This window comes from Heterocephalus glaber, unplaced genomic scaffold (assembly GCF_053883595.1).
Source record: "Heterocephalus glaber isolate CG9 unplaced genomic scaffold, H.glaber_assembly_v1.0 deba00001717, whole genome shotgun sequence".
NCBI classification, from domain to species: Eukaryota; Metazoa; Chordata; class Mammalia; order Rodentia; family Bathyergidae; genus Heterocephalus; species Heterocephalus glaber.
Genome location: NW_028258431.1, coordinates 77,404 through 95,409, shown reverse-complemented (window position 1 = coordinate 95,409; position 18,006 = coordinate 77,404). Strand labels below are relative to the sequence as shown.

Here is an 18,006-nt window from a genome sequence, read left to right as displayed (position 1 = left end):
ATGCCCATATATCTTTGCTTTTGTTTTTCTCATCCAGATGGCTAAAAATCACACTGAAATGGCAGGTAGACAACAATGCATCATTGATCATTAAAATCAATTAGGCCCTTTAAAAATATCCAGAAAGCCTCATGCATTTTTTTTGTTTAACTTGACATCCAATTTTCGCAATTATTCCTTTAAAGGTTTAGTGCACTCCAAACCATACTTGCTTTGCTCCTAATTTTCAGTAGAGGAAACAATTTTCCCATCACAGATAAAGTGTCATCATTACACAGGAACACCTTTTACCTCCAACTTTCTAAATGCACTGAATCCCTTCCTCATCCCCTCCTGTTTCCGACTTAGAGCAGTCCCTCCCTTCAATTTCAGGACGTATCTCTCCCCTTCTCAGGAATGTAACACACTTAACACATCTTTAATCCTTCCTTTTGGGCCAGAATATTCATGAAAGAAATTAATCACCTTCAAGTCTCAGAGACAGACAGACAGACAGACAGAAATATAAGGAAGAGGAAAAAGAGGAAGAAGGAGAAGAGGAAGAAGGAAAAGAGGAAGAAGGAGAGGAGGAGAAGGAAGGAAAAGAGGAGGAAGAAGAGGAAGGGAAGAGAGAAGAAATCATAAGAAAAGAAAGTAAGAAAAAATAAATAAAGAAAATCTCCTTAAATCCATCCTTCTCCAGCTACTCCTATACCAATTTCTGGAACAATCTGCTCAATTACTTTTTCACTTCCCTGCTTTCAGCTTGCTCTTCATGTTACTCCAATTTGTCTTCCAACCTGTCATTCCAAACAATGTCTCCTACTAAAGTTTCCAATGGTCTCCGTCCAGAAAAGGACACTGGCGAGCATTCAGTTCCATTCCTTGCTGACCTACTGACAACATCCATCCTAGTCTGAAGCAGCCTATTTTCTTGACATCACTGAGTCTAGCAATCCATTTTGACTTCCCCCCAACTTGAGTATTCCTTCTCACTGGACATGGCTGATTTGACTGCCCCCCATTCACCCCGATTTTCAGCTTCCTTTTGGGTTCAAATTACAGAAGCCAGCTGCCGCTCTGTGAAGCAAAAGAATATTCTGAAGGACAAATGTAACAGTGGGGCAAGTCGGAGCGCTTCTCAGCTGGACACAGGAGAAGGGGGACAGCAGGACCATCCTCTGCTGCCTCTCTGCTTCATTTCTGCATGTTCTCCACCCGTGGAGAACAACAATGTGCTGCTGCCCACATTCTTGGCCATGAATGGGCCTCAGTGCCTGGGCCATCCTTGAATGAGTGGGCCTCATTCTTCTGATGAAGAGACACAACCTGAAAGATGATGATCCCCCAGAAGCCTCACACCTTCAAGCTCCCCTCTGTCCCATCTCCAAGTCCACAATTGGAAGAGGGGAGTTTTTTCTCAGGTCCAGTTTGCAACTCTGTAGAAGAGCATTAGATTATCTCTTTGGATTTTAGTGGGCCGCTGAGCCATTCCACTGAGGATGGAGTCCAGGAACAGTGCAGAAGACTACAAGAAAACCACGTGGATCGACACATCAATCCAAGTAGCAATGTGTGCAGGAGGGTAATTTTCTGAAGGACAAGGAGTAGAAGTTCTGAACAAACACAATATTTCACTTCCGCAATAGGCGGAGTTAAGTGCTGGAATTTCTCAAGGGTCTTTCCTTGACCTCCTGTCTTATGTTATTCTCTTTAAGCAACATAGTTATGTTCACGATATCAATGCATCTAATGATATTAATATCAGTCAAGTTCTCTAGAGAAATGAAACCAATGAGCATATTAAAATACGTATATTCTAATATACATCTGTCTTGACTTCCTCTGATTCTTTCCATCCTCAGGCAAGCTACCATCTTTGTTCTAAATTGCTACATCACCTCTTTAACTGCTCTTGTTCACTCTCCTTCCTCCCCTGCCCCATGGTCAAGATTCTCAATGTGTTTATAAAAACTCTGCATGAGAGCCCCCCTCCTTCATTCGCTCTCCAGATCGATCCCATGCTGTGTCTCCACCCGGTAACCTCTGTACCCTCACAGTCATATCCTAAATTCTAGCTCCCACAATGTTTTCTCAGTTCCTCACCTACCCAGGGGGCTTCCACCCCCAGCTCTGTCATTCACAGCTCACACCACTCTCATCCACACCCCATCCCACTGGCCTGGGCGCCAAACATCAGTGCCAGAGAGAACCTTTCCAAATGGCGAGACTCACAGCAGGCCCTCCCACAGACTGTGCTGCACTGGCAATGACACTTCTGTGATGAACCGGTCAAAGCCCGATCCTCCTGCTACCTCGAGGGCCACCTAAGTGCAGGGACTTTCTTGTTCAGTGCCATACAAAAAGTAAGAACTGTACTCTAAAGATGTGTGCTAAATGAGGTCCCCCCCCTCAATTTTTATTTGTCCTTATCTTATTAAAAAAATGCTATTGCTAGTGTAACCAGAGAGCACCTTTTGATTCTGCACATTGTTCTTTGATTCTCTCATCACAAGCTCCCAAACTCGTTGAATATGGACTTGAGATAGCTTACCATTTGCTCTGTCTTTACAGTCAAATATCCATGTCCTTTTATTCTAAGGGACATAGGCCTCTGTTAATCCACACGGCCTGCTAACTCCCACTGTTGCACCTCTCTCAAGTGAAAATCAACACTTTTCCTTTAAAAAGCAAAGCTGTTTATGTGACTAGTAAAAGGTAAATTGTTAAATGTACATAGCAATTAGTATTAGCGAAAAATTATTGTTAAAGATTCACTCGAAGGTTTGGTGTTACGCACTCAAATAAAACTTGGGTATTTTCCAGGCTTGGTTTCAACAAAAACAACCACACTAATAAAACAAAATAGCCTTGTAAACACAATTCCATTTTTTCCCATTCTTTCCTTGCATATGAGCAATTGCAGATTTTTAAATATTGAACTTTAAACCACCCAGCAAGATCACCAGATTCATCTTTACAATTTCGGAATTAACTGGTCTTCAAAATAAATACATAGAAGAGAAAGTATAAGGATGTTTTTAGTGATGTTCTTGGAAGCCTTGGATAAGTCTTCTTGTCCTATCTTTATAGATCTTTTCTCCAAGTTCAGTCACAGAACAAGCACAACTGCTTTTAATTGTTACAAAAAATTCACTTCTAGCAAACTTGGCAGAGTGGACTACATTTACAGACAAGAGGCATAGCAGTCCGGTTGTAATTATTGTAGTTTTATAGTACGTCTGACACACATGTACACACCAAGGGTGGCTAAAAGCAACTGGACATTAAGATGAAATCATCACCCCCTTAACCTTTGTACTACACAAATTTGGTATAAAAGAGTTCCTCAAAAATGGTCCCCAAGAACATGCATAAATATGCTGCAAAAAATTCTTCAAAATTTGACTTTGGTACAATAAAACTTGAGTATATGACCCAACATCATTATAGATTTCCTTGACATTAAAATATTTGAGCCTTAATACCTGTTGGTCAATTTTAGGAAGGGGACAACATTGGCAATGGTTTTTACATGTGTATTAATAATCTGGAAAAGGATTGAAGTATATTTTTTCTAAAAAAGACTTTCCACTCATGGTGAAAAACCATGCAACAGTGAATGGCTCTTTTCCCTAAATGCAGGCTCTCTCACTGTAGAAGGGTTAATCATTCCAGGGGAAAACCATGACACCCAGTGGCGGATTTCCAATGCTGCACACATTCCTCTATTCCCTGTGTTCTTTATTATTACAATCACACAACATAATTATTTGGTTAATTGGAATGCCTATGATTGAAAAAGGTAATGTGTTCATGAATGAGTTCATATTTTCACACCTGTGTGTATGGAAATTGCCTTTGAAATGTGAAAACTGCAGATGCTAGTGTTGCAGTCCATGCAGCAATATATGCCACTTTATCTCAATGTAATAATGTGAACAGAGCTCCTAAATACATATGCACATTTGCAGAGAACCTCATTCTGTGCTGGGCTTACTTCTTCCTTTTGAAAAAAAAGTCCAAAGAAAAGTGAAATGAATACCTTCATTTGGTAAGCTAATAATGGTGGCAGATACTGTTTCAATACTAAGCAGAGCATTGGAGAGTAAAAAGGGGGCCTTTATAACAGGTAAATTTATTCATAAGCTTTCCGTACTTTTCCCACCGGCCATTTTCACTTATTAATACTGTATTTTATCATTTATTTATTATTTTCATAAACCTGGAGAAGGAAAGGTCTAAACCAGATTCCAACTTTGGCACACAATTGATTTGTAACTCTGAAAAAATCCTCTAAGCCTCTCAAATTCAAGAATCCTTACTGGAAATATGGGACTCTGAAAAAATCCTCTAAGCCTCTCAAATTCAAGAATCCTTACTGGAAATATGGGACTATAGTGTATGTTTTTCAAATATGAAAAACTCATTCTTATCTACTGTCAGTGCTGCAAGGATTACCTAATACACAGTTATATGTTTTTATATACACAAAGAAGTTAACACAGGGTTTGCAATATCTGTAGTTATTATTCAAATAAACTTCCCATCAGAGGGTACAATTTCTACAAATTCAATGACATTAAAAGAATCTGGAGGAATTGCCTTCCTAGTGTCCTTTTCATGGATTTCCTCTCTCTTGCATTTTACATTGTATTCCACAGGAAATGTAGCAGAAATGATGGGGCCTTTATTGGTGTCCCAAGAAGGGATATCCCAGCATGTTTACTGACGTCAATCTAGCATGTTACACAGAACATGACCAACAATTCCTGGAATGATATCAGGTGGTCTTACTAGCCTGAAAGTTTTCCAACCACGACCTTGTTAACTTCATCTCAGAGGTACTCTTGGAGACTTTATAGGGATCAGGAGGCCATCAATCAGATATCATTAAGGAAAAGTTGGTTTTCCTCTAGAATGATTGTCATATTTTGAGATATAATAACTCTTTTCTTTGTTTCTTCATTGGGGAATTGAAGGTGCAATGCAGATGCCTTATTCCATAGGACAGGAGAAAGGCCCTGTATGGCATGTGCGATGCAGGCCTCCCAAATACTTCAGCCAGTACTTGACTCCTTCCTAGTGGACCTGCAAAACACAGGGACCCTGTCAAATTTGAGCAGAGCCAGCTCCTCAGTGATGCTCAAAGCAAACAGACCAAATGGACCTCAGAGATGCTAGGAGCAGCTGGCCCTTCTCAAGGTCCAGAGGCAGAACAATGGGGAACCACCTTTGGGAATAAGTCATCCTGAGCATTGGATTATCTGCTCTTTCTTCTCCATCAAAAACTGCTTCAAGGACTCCTGGAGTTCAAGAACGCTGGCAAGGCTGTGGGAGAAGGAACCCTTCTCCATTGTTGGTGGGGATGTAAACTAGTACAACCATGATGGAAATCAGCATGGAGATTCCTCTAACCTGAAATGAGAAATTCCATTTGACCCAGTTATTCCCCTTCTAGGTACCTTCCCTAAAGAGTTAAAGGAATCATATTGCAGGGATACATGCATACCCATGTTTATAGAAGCACAACTTCACAATGGCTAAATCTTGGAAGTGGCTTATATGCCCATCATCAGAGGAATGGATAAGGAAAACGTGGTATGTATACACAATGGAGTACTACCCTGCCAAAAAGAAGGATAATCTTGAGTCACTTTTAGGAAAATGGAAGCACCTTGAGACCATAATGTTAAGTGAAACAAATGAGACGCAGAAGCTTAAATATTACATGGTTTTTCTTATATGAGAAACACAAAAATATAAATAAAGAGAAAAATAAGAGACAGATAATAGGAAGTAGGGAGATAGATCTTTCTTAGATGGGAAGGAGATCAAGAGATGAGAGGAGGAGAGGGATAGGGAATGAAAAAAAGGGAATTAGGATGTGTTATGCACATGCTCCAACTCCACCTAAGGAATGTAAATATTATGCACTGAAAATATGCACTAATAAAAAACTTAACTAAAAAAATATACAGACAGTGGTAATCAAAAAGAGGATGTCAATATTGACTAAGAAAGGAGAACGATTTCTGCTTTTTAAATTTCTGTTTATGCACGATGCCTATTTTAAATTGAACTAGATAGAGACAGTGAGCAACTGCTTTGTCATTGACCACACTGCCTCAATATCTATTTGGTAGGAATAAGCATCAGATATTTTAAGAGAGAGAGGGAAAGGGAGGAAAGTGAAAGAGAGAGAGAGAGAAAGAGAGAGAGAAATTAAGAAAGCAGTTAATTAAATTAGCAAGGATAGATTAATCAAGAAGAGACTCTAAATAACATCATAATTCCAAAGTAGTCTTATAAACAGCTGGCCATGGCCATCATTAATTTTTGATATTTTAGATTTGCATAAAAACACATTTCAGCACATTTTTTCCCTAGTCAAGGGCATCAACCCTTTGTAATAAACAGAAAAACACACTGTGAGCACATGCTATTTATCATGATGTATACCATCGTATGTTTTAATTTATAAAATGACTTCCTGAATACAATACAGATGCTCTTTCCTTGGATTAATTATAACTAAGCTTGATTGTGTTTCCCGTATCACCTCTTTTGTCCCAGGCTAACGTTTTACTGTAGCTCCCCAGGCCGGGGCACAGATCCATTCTGGGTGACCTTGATACCATTCTGGAGAAGAGATGAGTGATACATGCACTCGAAATGTCTACACGGCTCAAAAGATATTGATGTTGATCTAGACTATCAGGTTGAAATTATTCAACAAAGGAATGAAAAGGAATAAAAGGGTATAATAAAAGTTTATAACATCTAACCCAATAAAGGGGAAAATGGAATGGGAATGCTCAATCAAGATAAAATAAAACAGAAACCAAACCACAACAACAAAAAAGCTCGGAGGAACAAAAAAAGGCCTAAAGAGCAATTGACATAAATAGAAAGTGCAATATAAGGTGATAGAAGTAAGTCCATAAACACAATCAATAGGAACAGATTAAACTCTATAGAGAAAAGACAAAGATACAAACTAGTTTGAAAAGAAGAAGATGAGAAACCAAATACCAATTATTTATTACCCAAGGGACAGAGGCCTAACTACATCTACATCAGATAAATTCAACATAAATTAAGTTACTCTTTCATGATAAAACAGTCCTCTATATTGGAAAATGTTAGGTTCTCAAGTAAATATGACTACTTTATATTTATATACATGTAATTCCATGGTTTTGATAAATAGAAAAATTAGTAAGAGTAGAAATGGACAAATGCACCAGAACACTAGGAGAATCCAGTATATTTATCAGAAACTGAGAGAATGCTCCACAATTAGAACAGCAATAAAAATTAATATGAATACAATAGATTTTTATTAGTTTAAATATTAAGACCCATACATGAACATACCTAGATCACTACACCAAATAATTAAAGAACATACATCCTTATTAAGCAGTCCATAACAGTTTCTAAGATTGATCTCACACTCGACAGAAAATATGTCTCATCAAATCACAAAGAATCAGAAATTTTCTATGATCCAAATGAAAACAAAAACACAAAAAGGATTGAAAGAAAACTAAATCACAGCAGTATTTAAACACTTAAAGTGATACCTACTCCTACTAGTCAAAACAAAAATCATAAGGAAAATGAAATGATGTCTAGCAGACTTTGGTATTAAAAGGTTACTTGTTTATCTAAATAGGTATTTAAAAGAAAATGTATACTCCTAATTCTTATGTGTGGCCTTATTTGTAGCTTCAGTCAAGTAAACAAATGTATATATGTTTTCTTTCTATCTGTCATCTATCTATCTATCTATCTATCCATCCATCTATCTCCCTATACTCTGGAGAGGGAGAAAAGCTAGAAATCACAGTGAAACCAAATTGGTCATAGATGGATTACAGTAGAAGAGCTCAGCATAATGGGTCCCTAGCAGTTCACTGTACCATTCTCTCCTTCACATTTTTCAGTACACAAATCCCGTACACATTCCAATACACTGACACTATATATACAGATAAGCATTTTCCTTTATACTCTGAAATTACATTATACATTTCCAAGTAAAAATCAATGCCTCATGTTTCTCCTTATCTACATAATATATAGCATAACATCATAACATCACGTTAGACATTTTTCCTCATCATTATATTGTAGCGACATTCCCATCATTTAGGCATATAATATTTTATTTAATCTTTCCACTGCTGAAGGAGATTTATGTTGTTTGCAATCCCTTGCTATTACTAGGACTGTTGTGAATAAAATTATCCATATACCATATCACACATGCACAAGAGTTACCTATAGGGGAAATTCTCAATAGTGGAATAGCTGGGTCAAATACCACTCTCCAGTATTGTTAGAATTTTAATATTGTTATAAAGTTGCCATTTTATATTGTTAGGCATTTACAAAGAGTTCTCCTCATAGACTATACCATGCTAGGCTTGTACCTAAAATATGCAAGAGTACTTTAATAACTCGTTATCTTTGCAAGGTTTTTTTTTGCCTAGATTATACTTCTTCCTTGTTACAAGTTATCATCCACAGTAAGTGATTCAAGTGTTGGCTGCTAGAAGAATTCCTCCCATCACACCTCCTCCAGGCTGGGCTAGGAGGACAGGCACATCCATCTATAGAGATGGTGATATATGTGTCTCATAGCACTTCACACATTGTATCGTTCCTCAAGTTTTTCAGTTCCTGAATACAAGTCCTCCATTATTTGTATTCTCTTACCTGTACTTTATACCATGTCTAATCCTTAGGAGGTTGTCTAATTCCATTATGTGAATGGCTTAAAATTTGGCTGACACTTCTGTGGGTTATATGATTTCTAAATCAATTTAAAAATGCAAAATATCTTGCAAGCAAGACATAAAAAGTCTTATTTTGATTGCTGCTAAGATAAACTACCCAATACCTGTAGTTAAAGGAGGAAAGGTTTATTTTTGGCTTATAATTTATAGAGGTTTTAGTCAGCTGTCTCCAAGGCAGGGTGGCACATGTCAGAGGGGCAGTACTGAGTAGAAACAGTCCATAGTAGGGCAGGCAGGAAACATCAAGCTTGCCTTGCATCTTTCCACTTAAATTCCATCCAGGGTACAGGCCTATTGGTGCCACCCACATCGAGGGTGGGCCTTCCATTATCCATACCTAGAACTACACTGAACTAATTCAGTTACCACATACCCTTAATCCAGTATCACACATCCTAGATGCAGTCAGCTGTGTAAAGCCCCACCTATGAGTGCTTAAAGCTTTGGAGGACATCTAGATACAAGCCATAACACATGAATTCTTTAAAAAAGGCATAATATTCAAATTTAGCAAAAGAATGTGATATGAGCATAGTTAAAAATGATCAAAAATGTCAATTTTCAAAATTTGAAGGCAATAGAAATGGTGGTAATTTCCTTCATTTGGGTATAGTGACTATAGAAATTTTATTGTAACCAACTGTGCTTTTATAATCATTTTGTAGAAAAAATATACAACATAAAGCAGAAATCTTAACCAAGGAAACTACGTATATACTCCAAAATAGTAGATATACCTTTTCATATATGTTCTGAGGGCAATCATCCATTCTTTCAGAGAAATAATGAAATTTCTTTCATTAAAGGACACTGTTTCACTCATGTTCCTTAAAAAAAGAATTTTTCCTAAATTCAGACATCATGTCTATGACAACTTCGTTCATTCACTCATGTATCCATTCCATACATCACCAAATAATTATAGTGACTCTGCCCTTTGTTCTTAGTAAAGGACTATGCACATGTTGTGAGATATCCAAGATGTATTTAATAAAAATCTTGGGCTCTGTAAATTTAGAGGAGAGTAGGAAATGACTTTTTTCATCATCTATAGTGGATTTATGAATGTGTAGAGTAGGTTCAGAGTTGGTAAGACATGTCCGAGTGAGAAGCATATTTACCAAGGAAAACACAGTGTTGTGTGCAGCACATCAGCCTTAACAGTGCCCAGGTGCAAACCTGTTTTCCCAACTTACTTAGGTTAGGATCTTTCATCCTTTCACCCTCTCCAGTATGATCACGTGGCATACTTCCAGTAATCAGATTCACTTGTCATTGTCTACAATCCATTATATTCCTCGCACATCCTGGTTGATATTTTTCATGACTTTATTTTATAAGCAAGTTTCATTGTTGCCTTAAAATGTTTCCTATTGGCTTCAATTTTAAGAAATAGAAGGGAAGAGAAGAAAACTCACACTTTCCATATATCACATGTGCAAATATTTACCAAATAGTGTCAAAATTTACATGTGGTATGTTATTAAATTATGTTTATGGATTTTTTAAAAAGGGAATTATCCACATTAAAGGAAGTTCCTTATACTATAAAATGTCTGTAAACCATAAATGTGAGTACTCAATATTAGTGTTTCTTTGTTGGACAGAAAAGCTTTCCGCTCGAAGACAAATGTCTGAGTACACAGAACTGAGCCAAATTGTCCTGGCTACAAAAGCAAGAAAACTGCAGCAAACTGTATTCTGAAGCGTATCAAAAAAGCAACTTGAAACCACTCTGAGTCACTTAGACTTTTGCTTCCTGGTCCTTTGCGGGTATTGATGAGGCCTAGAAATAAGCTCCTGCATGTAGACTGAAAGCAGGGAAAAGTCTATGAGGGCACCAAAATACTAAAGGAGCAGTTGAGAGGAAAAAACTGTGGGAGTATGTTTAACGGTCAAGAGGAAATGACGAGTTAAAACACAGGGCTGAAACAGGAAAACATCAGAAACTGGCTCAGCTGAGGTTATACAATCAATTCAAACTTCAACTGATACATTCTCGAAGTTCAAATTGCTGGATACCAAGCACCTACGTGATCAGCACCCTCTGTTGATGGAGTTTCAAATCCCTGAATTCTTAAGTGATTGACCACATTTATTTATTAGCAGTGTGGCCAGGGAAAAATTCATTTACTATAGTGCAGCATCACCATCTGAAATAGATGTTCTAAAATATGTAATAAAATTGGACTGAAGATTTTGTTCATTACGTATTAGGAAGGCTAGTCAAAGTGGATGTTAACACTTCTCTGAAGTGAACATATATCTTCTCTGAATTAATTTTATACCAAGCATCTTTATATTAACATATAATAGTCTTACAAATTCAAACAATGAAAATTCACATTTTCAATTTGTACTCAGGAATATATATATATATTTTGTTCCTAATTTTTTAAAAAATTCTTTTATTGGTACACTTTAGGTATACAATACGTTTACATTTATCATTGGGTGCTTGTACCCGCACATGATGTATCTTGGTTCTTATTTTTTCCGCGTTACCTGTGCGCCCTTCACCCCCTCCACCCTTCCCTATTTACATAGACTTTGTTTCCATTTTTTCTTTTCTCATAATTTTTCCTTTCCTTTCTTTCCTTTCCTCTTCCCCTCCCACCATCCCTACCCCTTTGGCCCCTTTGGACTTTTCCCTATTTCAAATAATCAATTATTCGTTTTAAACATTTTAATGCATATTGAGGCCATACTCTTTTCTTTTTTTTTTTTTTTTGGTACCGGGGATCGAACTCGGGTAGAGGCCATACTCTTAAGTGAAATAAGTAGGACACACATGTGTAAATACCGCATAGTTTCTCTAGTGTGAGAAACTGAAAGTGTAAATAAGGAATATATATATTTTGAATCAACAACTGGGATCTTATCTTACTAAAAAGCTTCTCACTGTAAGAGAAACCACCAACAGATCTAAGAGACAACCTACAATGCGGGAAAACATTTTCAGCAATTGTACCTTAGACAAAGGACTACTATCTAGAATATATAAAGAACTGAAGAGAATCAGACCCCCCAAATTCAAAGACCAAATTCAAAAATGGGCATCTGAAATGAACAGACATTTCTCAGACAAAGAAGTAAACGCAGCAAATAAATATATGAAAAAATGTTCAACATCACTGGTCATTCGAGAGATGCAGAGGAAAACACTGAGATTCCACCTCACCCCAGAAAAAATGGCTGCTATCCAGATATCATTTAATAACAAATACTGGCAGGGGTGTGGGGAGAAAAGAACCCTTCTCCATTGTTGATGGGAGTGCAGACTGGTGCAACCACTGTGGAAATCAGTATGGAGATACCTCAAAGAACTAGGCTTAGGGGTCCCATTCGACCCAGCTATCCCCCTGCTGGGAATCTTCCCCAAAGAATTAAAAGAATCATACCACAGCGATATAGCTGCACCCATCTTCATAGCGGCACAGTTTGTAATAGCTAAAGCCTGGAAGCAGCCCAAGTGCCCATCAACTGGAAACTGGATAAAGAAAATGTGGTTTTTGTATAAAATGGAGTACTACTCAGCCATAAAGAAGAAGAAACTACAGTCATTTACAGCTAAATGGATGCACTTTGAGGCGATACTCTTAAGTGAAATAAATAGGACACATGTGCGTAAATACCGAATAGTGTCTCTAGTGTGAGAAACTGAGAGTGTAATTAAGGATACACATGGATGAAATGGCCTAATGACATATTTCTCGGATTGTGTTTCCATCACATGTCACATGACTGCATCGAAATTTGAATTAGGGGGAAGTTTGGCTTATGTGGAGTCTGCTAACTAACTGGAGTTTTTTTCCAGATCACTATTTGTTCAATGTTGGTTTTGGGGATCTTTCTGAAACAAATTACATCCTCTGGTGTCTTGTCGGTGCTTGAGATGTTTTTTTAAGTTATATGGAAAAATGTTTAAGTGCTTTTCAGTTTTGTTTTGGTTGAGCTCTACTGTATTCGAATATTATTGTAGTTTTTTTTCCCTTTGCATTGTTCTTCTTTGAATGGTCTGAATTTTTTTTGGAAGTTCTAAATATGAAACTATACTTAATAAAAAGTTTTTTAAATAAAAAAATAAGGAATATATATATTTTGAATGAAGAGAATACACACATGCACACACATATATATGTCAATCACTTTGAATCAACTCACAGAAAATGCTCCAGTTGGTTCGCAAGGAGTAAGGAAGGTGTTAGATTGGGGATCAGCAAGCTGGGTCTCAATGACCACCTGCTTTTTTCACCCATGAAAATTTTGCTGGGGCACAGCCATGTCCAATTCCGTTGGTGACTGACGCACATATTGTCTATGGCTACTTATGGGGACTACATTGCCTGCAAAGCCAATAATAATTAATATCTGTTCCTTTACAGAAAAGAAAATTTGTGGGCCTCTGATTTATGAATGGCAATTTTAAGCTTGACCATGCATCAAAATCCTTGGAGATTTGCTAATGCAGACTGTTGGAGCCCACCAGTAGATTGAAGTGGCTTTAGCGGGGGCCTAAGAACTCGCGGTTCCCAAACGCTGCTGATGCTGCTGATCCAAGAACCACACTTTGAAGACCCCTAGCTTAAAAGTATGAGAGTCTTGTTACAGGTAGAAACATTATTCATCTTAACTATGTTATTCCCCCGTAAAGCGTAACACCCTGACATGGCTTATATGCTGCCGAATTAGCAATTTCCATTGCGCTTTCAATCTATTAAGCATTATCCATCCCATTATTCCTATCAACAACTCTGAAGTTTATCACCACTCCTACCTTCTTTGTTTTACCAAGGAGGAATGAATGTCGTAACAGAAGGCAAACGGTTTGTCCTGAAACAGTCCTGGAGTCAATACAGTAATAACAGACGGTCGACAGCCAGATTTCTTTAGTTACTGTGGGGAATTCCAGGTCACAGGATGTTTTTATAGACACTCTAGAATAACATGATTGAAAAATAACCTAAAGTCCCCTTGCCTTTTAACTGACTGCCTTGCTTCTAACACCTGACAGACATAAGGTAAATATTTCCCAAATACTCGATGTTCCCCCATCTCATCTGCCAACGTGAGGAGAAACAAAAGCTTCACATGTGTGCTTTCAAAGTTGAAGCTCTTAGCAATCCTGGGTAGCGTTTGTTCCTCAGCTGAAGAAAATGCAATAAGGGCAAAATGACCTTTGAAAAGTAAACCAGCTTTCCGGCAGGATACTGATGATTCTGTTTGCTGTGACTAGACACTGTCACTTGGAAAAGGAATTACCATGCCAGGATTATCAAGATTATGTAATTAGCAGGAAACAGGTTCATTTCCAAAGACATGATCTTGAATCAACTCTACTGTGTCATAGCTTTGCAAACTGCGATAACAAATATAATCTTTTCTTGAATGTCACAGCTAGATCAAATAATAATAATAATAACAGCTCATTTTAAATTTCAGAGCCAACAAAATCAGTTACTTTGTCATCCTTCAAAACTCTTGACATACATGTCCATCAACAAAGAAGCATAGCTGGTTGTCATCTATAAACAGAAAAACATAAAGAAATGAAATAATTGTTCTGATGTCACATTCATGGTTAGTTAGAAACCAATGAGCATACAGGGAAAGACTTAAAATGGTCCCATGACACAGTAATATTGAAACCATCACTTAACAAAGGATTTAAAACATTTTAAAACACAAAACTGTATAACACAAGTTATAATACATAGAACCACACAATTCAATGATAATCATTTCTCTTTAGCAGCTAGACCTTCTCTAGAAAATGTGCCATTATTCTCATGGTTGGCATCTTCTTTGCTGAGAAATTTGGTCCAGATGTAAAAGAACCCTATGAATCCTAATGGTGTATAAAGTTATAATCAAATATCCAAGACAAAATTAGCTCCCTGAACCTCAAATGCAATATACCAGCTCTCAGAAATCCACGATTATGCTACAAGTGTATACAGAATGACATTTTCTTCTGATGACAGTCTGGAACCACCCCTGTTCAGAAGACATTATACTTTGATAGGGTGCTACACGATGTGAATTTCATTTCGTTCAAACACCATTAAAATATGCCAACACTGTATCGATTCTAGTGCTAGTACTCATGGTATGGTTTTCCTTTTTAGCCTTGAGTGGCTAGACTTTCTTGTCTTTCTCCAACCCACGGCTTATTTGTACATTTATACTTTTCACTGTGATGCTCAATGGCCTGTTTACTTTTCCATTTTCCTGTTTCTTTCACCTTTTACTGTATAGAAACAATAACCCATGATTTCCTTGTGTTGACCATCCACTTACTCGGTTTCTCCAAACACTGCTTGCTCCAGTGATTCCCTTCTTTACTCACCCTTTCCAACGTCTGAGAAGCCTTCGTCTCAGACATCTTAGCATCAAATATTCCTATCTCTGGCTGCAAATGTTCTTTTCCCCCATAGTTTTTGTCTTACAGGATCTTCAAACTCCTGTGGACCCTTAGCTCCTCCCCTATAGCAAGCATGCCCTACCCCACTGCTTCAGTGACCCAGCCAATGTCTTCCATTTCTCGATCCTATGTTTTATGTGACACCTTCATCGAAAGGTCAATGGTGGGTCCCTGAGATAAATTTTGGCTACAGGTTTTATATTTGCTCGGCTGTACCCTTATCACAATTCTTGCAGATATGGAGTATCTTTGTTGCACAGCTGAGAAAATGGAACCTCCAAGGAGCAGAGTGTCCGTTGGCGGTTACGTGGAGTGCTTTACCGAGCGAGGCACTGCCCCAGAGCCCTTACTCCTGGAGCTGTACCAGGCCACTGCTCCTACAAAGGACATTCACTTCTCTTTCCTGGGAAATCTGTGAGTGGGGGGGCCTCACTGACCATGTTTCCTGAACCCTGGAAGTGGCTGATATATCAAATCAAACCAACATTCAGAGAGAAAAAGTACAAAATACAGAGAGAGCAAATCTCTGTGGTATTTGAGTCTTTCGGAGAGACTTACTATATTCTGCATTTCCTGTATTTTTCTGAGTCTGGATAGAGACTCTATTTTACTGCTTCAGCCTTGGATTCCCATGACTCTTTCCTTCTCCCACAGCCAACTATGTATTTTTCTGTAGAAAGAGCAAACAGGCACACTTTGGAACTTTTTAACATGAAGCATACATTTTTATCTGCAAGAGGGCCAATATTTTCTTCCTTATCTCCTATTGCAACTTCAAAAATTTTCTTTGATTCTCTGCTAAGTTCTGGATCCCACTGACACTTGACTTCTTGGAATATTCAGTAGCTCAATTATCTACTGTCCTTCCCGATTTTTTCCTGCTGTTCAATGCTTCTTCTTTACCCACATATATAATCACTAATCATTCTTCCTTTCGACAGCTAGGTCTCCCAAGTTCAGCAGTCTCCATCTCCATCCCTCACCTTCTACCCAACATCATACTAATGTGAGGAAATTACCTCTTAGGGAAAGAGAGAGGAGAGAGAGTGAGAGCAAGAGAGAGCGAGAGAGAAAGAGACAGAGAGAAAAGACATTTAAAATGTTTTATAGTATGCCTAACATAAGCTCATAGTTTTAGAGACTTTAGTTCAAAACCCATTTGCTAGAAATTAGTTTTGCATTTACAGATTTTCAAGAACATTAGAGTCCTTATCATCAAACAAGCACTCCTATTTTAACATCTTACACTAGTCACATATAATAAACTGGCATTGCTACATTACTGCTAGCTAAAGTTAAACCTTTATTTGTGTTAATTTACCTTTCCCCTAACATCTACTCACTGCCCAGGATTCCCATCTAGGATATCACATTGCATTTTTAAAAGCCTCTTTTAGACTGTGACAGTTTCTTGGACCCTCCGTGGCTTTTTGATGCTTGAAAGGTTACTGGTCAGTAGAATGCCCTTCCTTCTGGGTTGTCCCAGTGTTGTTGTCATGATTAGACCGGTGAGATGGAGATGGGTATGTGGAAAGAAGTTACAGAAATAATGTACCTTTCTCATTATAGGATATCCAGAGTACATGATCTCAACATGACCTATCACTACTTATGCTGAAACTGATCACCTGGCAGATGGAGTGTTGGCTGGTTTCTCTACTCTAAATTTACATTTTAAGATTTTTCTGAAGCACATTCTTTTATCCTTTCTTTTTCTTTTCCTTTTTCTCATTCCCCTAGCACATTTTTAACAGTAAGAAATACAAAATTTTATTGGAGAATGTTATGCCCACCTGTGCGATGCAAGAGTTGTCACTTGTGCAAGTAAGGAAGCCGGCCCTCTTTGGGATGAACTGGAAAGATGTAGAACATTGGGGGAGCAAGAAATTCAAGCATTCAAAAAAGTAAGGACTTAGAATTACCCCAAAAATGTAGCATCTGGGATTGAACACTGTACTGGTCCACTTTCCTGCTGCTGGGACACAATATCTAGCACTGGAACTTAAAGGTGAAGAGATTTAGTTTGACTCAAGATTTTAGAGGCTTCAGTCCATGGCCACTGGGCTCCAAATAGGAACATCGTGGCAGGAGGGCATGGTAGAGTAAAGCTGCTCACTTCATTTCAGCCAGGAAGAAGAGAGAGTTCCAAAGGGCTGGAGAAGAAATGGCCAGACATTGTCCATATGGTCATACATCCTTGACCCACTGAGGACACACCCAAAGAGTGCTTTACTAATCTCCTATGCATCTCCCAAGCCACTCCTGCTGGCAGTCAAGATTAACCATCACATATCATGGAATACTCAATGTGAAATACTGGATTTAAGTACCTGGGGAGCCACATACCATACAAGTTGGGAATCACGCTAAGTTGATGTTGCGAAAGATTCTAAAACATAATGATCCAAACAGTACATAATTATTCTTTTTTTTTTCTCATTCAGCAACCTAGAGAGGGGTAGATGGCATAGCTAGAAGAATGGCTTTTGCTGTCCTCAACACAGGGTTTAACATCACTTTGTCATACTCAACAGTTTCACTTGTTAGCACTGGTTATTTCACATGGAGGAAGATGAAGTGGAATGCATCTGCCTGCTTTCTCAAGGACAGGGTACAAAGCTTGTTCACATCAGTATCAGTCAAATTCACCTAGCATGGATCTAGTTCTGTGACCATGTACCAAGCTACCCAGTAGTCAGCGCAATGAGGTTCTACCTGGATGCCCATATGTTTGGCAAAACTCAGGTTTATATGAATAAAACTATATTTAAAAAGTGGACACTGAGAAAACATGGG

The 18,006-nt window shown here is 38.1% G+C and overlaps 1 protein-coding gene across 8 annotated transcripts in view; it reads right to left on the bottom strand.

Annotated features, from left to right (window-relative positions):
• LOC147821749 (uncharacterized) overlaps positions 1–18,006 on the bottom strand; it is a 120,055-nt gene that overhangs the window by 46,173 nt on the left and 55,876 nt on the right. The window contains exon 5 of one of the 8 annotated variants that reach the window (XR_015446595.1): positions 15,769–15,880. The exons of the other annotated variants lie outside the window; for them this stretch is intronic. The gene's annotated coding sequence lies outside the window, so the exon portion shown is untranslated. The remainder of the gene's footprint in view (positions 1–15,768; positions 15,881–18,006) is intronic. 8 annotated transcript variants of the gene reach the window in all.